Here is a 4,742-nt window from a genome sequence, read left to right on the forward strand (position 1 = left end):
GGCACACACCTATAATTCAAGTTGCTCAGTAGGCTGAGGCAGGAGGATCACATGTTTGGGGCTAGTCTAAGCAATTTAGTGTTTGTTGTTTTTTTTTTTTTTTTTTTTGAGAATTATTTATTTATTTTTAAGAGAGAGTGAGAGAGGAGAGAGAGAGAGAGAGAGAGAGAGAGAGAAGAGAATTATTTATTTAAGAGGGAGTGAGAGAGAGAGAGAGAGAGAGAGAGAATTTTTAGTATTTATTTCTTAGTTCTCCACGGACACAACATCTTTGTTGGTATGTGGTGCTGAGGATCGAACCCGGGCCGCAGGCATGCCAGACGAGCGCGCTACCGCTTGAGCCACATTCCCAGCCCCTAGTGAGTGTTTGTTTCAAAATAAAAAAGAGCTGGAGATGCAGCTTAGTGATAGAGCACACCTAGAATCAATCCCCAGTAAATGAGCAGGAGGATGATGGTGGCCCAGATATGTTTGTAATCCCAGCTACTTGAGGGGCTGAGGCAGGAGGCTCAAAGTGCTAAGCCAACCTGGACAATTTAGGGAGACCCTGTCTCAAAATAAAATAATTAAAAAGATCTGGGAACGTAGCTCGGTGGTAGAGCATTTGCCTAGCAAGCCCAAGGCACTGAGTTTAATCCCCAGCACCACAAAAGGAAAACACTTAAAAAAAAAGTTAAATAAATAAAAATAAGACTTTGGGGCTGGGAGTGTAGGTCAATGGTTTAGCACTTGCCCTGCCCATGTGAGGCCCTGATTTCCTATCCCAGTACCACAAAATAGATTAATGAATAAATATAACAGATAAAAAAAGGAAATAAATTTTCTCCTGAGGGGTGTGGAATGATACTTTGAGGGATTTGACTTTTGTGACAAAAGAAGTATATGAACACAATATATTATGGTAGTGCTGGGAATAAAGTTGTGATTATTGAGAAGAAAGTCAAATTATACCCACTTCTAGAAGGTTCTTCTATTCTTTCTTCACCCAGTGCACAAATATTTGTTGAGCAGCTACTTAGTGTTAGACCATCCTTAGGTTCTGGGCATGGTAAGAATTGAAAAGACACAAATCCCCTTTCTGAGTACGTGCTCATAAGACTGCCTTATGCACTCTTCACATCTATTATGCTTGACTGCTTTGATGAACTCATACACTGGATTTACATATAACATTTCTACAAAATTGTTAAAAATTTGCATCTGAACTATGGCGTTAGATTCCTTGAAGCAAGAGACCTACTGCCACCTTGTGGCATAGGCTGCAAGTTTCAGGGATAGTGCCTCAAGGAAATGAGGTTGCTTATTAATTTTATAAACCTAATATTTTAAGGTCATGGCAATGCCATAGTTCTGATATCATATGAAATAAAACATTGTACATTTTTTGTGGTATGGGGGAAATCGAACCCAGAGGCACATTACCACTGAGCTATATATCCCCTGCCCTTTTTAGTTTTTATGTTGATGCAGGATCTCACTAACTTGCCCAGGCTGGCCTCAAACTTGCCATCTTCCTTCCTCAGACTTCAGACTTGCTGCAATTACAGGCATGCAGCACCACACCCAGATAGTTGTACATTTTTTTTCATATGAGATGGATAACCGTAACTCTTGTAAATGAAGAGTACCTTGTGCTTATAAAATTATCACTTCAAAATATTTTGGAGTGTGTTTCAAAGTGCTGTCCAAGGAACACTCCTAAAAGGAGCTGTATGATTAACTCTTACTAATATTTGTCTTGTGACATCGTTGGCAAATCTCTTCCTTGTCTAAACTGTTAGTTTTATTGCAAAGTAGATGTCACTTCATCCTTTGTCTTGGTGGTTCTGGGGATGGAATCCAGAGCCTCATGCATGCTAGAAAAATCTCTCTGCCACTCAGCTACATCCCCAGCCTCTACCTACATTTCTTAATCTACCAGAGGTTTTAACATAGTTAAATGTAGTTTAAAGTAGTTCTTCTAGCTGCACAAAGTGAGACAATGTGTATGTTTATCAACAGAGCGAATGTAGCCAATGCCAATATGTGAATTCCATTGGTTTCTGTATAGGTCCCTTAGTTTTGCATAGTATGTGGGGTTTTTTTTGTTTTTGTTTTTAGATTTTTTAAAAAAAATTTATTCATTTATTTATGTATTTTTTTGCATTACAATTCTAGTATGTGGTTTTAATCAACTCTGATCAGCTGTGTGAAAATATTCATCAAAGATGAGCTGGGGTTATAGCTCAGTGGTAGAGTGCTTGCCTAGTATGTGTGCTTGCCTAGCACATGGCTGGGTTTGATCCTCAGCACCACACAAAAATAAATAAATAAAAACAATAAAGGTGTTGTGAAAAAAATTCTTTAAAAAAATATTCATCAAAGATTATCAAGGGGACTGAGTGTGGGAGGTGGTAACACAGTGGAAATCCACCAACACCATAGAAAAATCTTTAGGTAACTACTGTCTAGTATTGCCATTCTATGTCTAAGGTAATATACCCTATGGAACAGTATTTTGATAGATTGTATGTTATTTGTGACAGTTCAGAGATGTACAGATACCTTTGCATTTCAATTACTAATGTCCAATAGGAGACATATCTGCCCGGTGCAGTGGCGCATGCCTATAATCCCAGCGGCTCTAGAGGCTGAGGCAGGAGCATTGCGAGTTCAAAGCCAGCCTCAGCAATGGCGAGGTGCTTAGCAACTCCGTGAGACCTTGTCTCTAAATAAAATACAAAAATATGACTGGTGGTGTGGCTTGGGGGTTTGAGTTCCCCTGGGTTCAATCCCCAGAATCAAAAAAATAATAAAATGAAAAGAGATGTATCTGTCATTCAGAGAATTTCTTGGGAAAAATATTCAGTTTATTTGCACTTAATGTTCTTCAAGGACTTATAAAATACTGATTATTTTCTAGTAATCACTGAAAAATCTTATGCACACATGTGCATGCATACACAAGCCCACAGACTCGTGTGACAAAACTCTGAAGTAGCTTTCTTTTTTCAGTATTGGGGGTTAAACTCTGTGGCTTGCACATGTTCGGTAAGTGTTTCATCACTGAGCAACATCCCCAGCCATATTTATTTTATTTTGAGCCAAGGTTTCATTAAGTTGCTGAGACTTTGCCATCCTCCTGCCTTAGATTCCTGAATTGCTAAGATTACAAGAATGAACCACTGCACCAAGCTTGAAGCAAACTTTTAACACACTAAAAAGCCATGAGCCTTTATCGACTATAATTCTAATACCTTTTAAAGAAGCAAGAACACTTTTCAGAGCCTATCTACCAATCAGTCAGAAAGTGCAACCGCTCTTTTAGAAGGAGGCGTGGGCAACAATGATGTACATGTTATGGCAGATCATGCAAATAAAATTTCCAAATTAACCACATTAATTTAGATATTGCACTGTGAGATTACAATCAAATAACTTTTATTTTTAATTTATCTTTTCTGTAGTCCCGGGGATTGGACCCAGGGGTGCTGTACCATTGAGCCACATCCCTACTCCTTTTTATTTTGAGATAGGGTTTTACCAAGTTGCCCAGGATGGCCTTGAACCTGCAATCCTCTTGCCTCAGCTTCCTGAGTCTTGGATTACAGGTATGCTCCATCACACCTGGCAAATTACCTTTACTTTTAGTGAGTGACATGTTTGTGTCCGGAGTTTTAAGAGTTAAATTGTCGATCATTCATTTCTTGTCTCCACTCTTCTTATCCCAAATCCTATCTAGTGATCTTGCCTTGTATATCTTTTTTTTTTTTTTATTCTACAATAAGAGGAATTGAACTCAGGACAAGTGTTCTATCACTGAGCTACAACCTAGGCCTTTGTTGCAATTTAGTTTGTTTATTTTTAATTAAGATCTGGCAAGTTTTATTAAACATTTTGCCTGATTTACTTTTCACCAGTCTGTTCTGGCATGCTTCTAATGCTATCAGAATCACCTAGATTGATGATAGACCGCGTGCATGCTCTGTAGTATTTTCCACATGCTCTGCCCAGTTCTATATTATTGCCACTTCAGTGATGGACACTAGTTTTGGCCAACATGGCATATTTCAGATTTCCTCAAAGCTGGATAGTTGTTGGTGAGGATGGTCAATTTATTCCAGTTTGCCCTGTCTGATCATCTTGAGAGTCGTCTTGTACGTGCTTTTCACTTTTCATTACAAGCTGGAGTCTAGAGTTGATCAACTCCAGAGACTTTTCATCTTCTTTGCAGTCACCATCTTCCTGCCTCAGATACTGAAGGGCTCCCAACCAACAGCAGCTGCTGAGTTGGTTGGAGAGCTAAGCCAAAAAAAAAAAAAAAAAAAAAAAAAAGCCTCATTACCATTTTAAAATTCATCTCTTTATTGCTCATTTATTTCCTTTCTTTTCTTTCTCACATATTTTATTGGTGTATTATAATTATACATGATAAAGAGATTTTCGTTCTTTAGATTTTCTTCAGAGATTTTCTTTCATCTCTTTAGAAGCCTTCTCCAACTTATTCAATAGTGGCTACAGTGCCCCAGTGTGCTCCTGTGGCATGATCCCAGCACCTCCTTGTTATGCTTTGGATCTGGAATATCCCCCAAAGGCTCATGTGTGGAGAGTTTGACTCTCACTGCAGCAATGTTCAGAGGTAGAGTTTTGGGGATTAGATAATTAGATCCCGAGGGCTCTGATTTCATCAGTAGATTAACCCATCAATGGAGCCATAGCTGAATGAACTCTTGGGAAGTGGCGGAAACTGTAGGAGGTAGAGC

General features: G+C 38.8%; 1 pseudogene across 1 annotated transcript; it reads right to left on the minus strand.

Moving 5' to 3' along the window:
- Positions 1-3,885: 3,885 nt before the first annotated feature.
- On the minus strand, positions 3,886-4,220 carry LOC308633446 (large ribosomal subunit protein eL30-like; annotated as a pseudogene). The gene has a single exon. The product of its transcript is annotated as a large ribosomal subunit protein eL30-like (transcript).
- Between the last annotated feature and the right edge of the window lie 522 nt (positions 4,221-4,742).

This window comes from Spermophilus citellus (assembly GCF_964194105.1).
Source record: "Spermophilus citellus genome assembly, chromosome: 14".
NCBI lineage: Eukaryota > Metazoa > Chordata > Mammalia > Rodentia > Sciuridae > Spermophilus > Spermophilus citellus.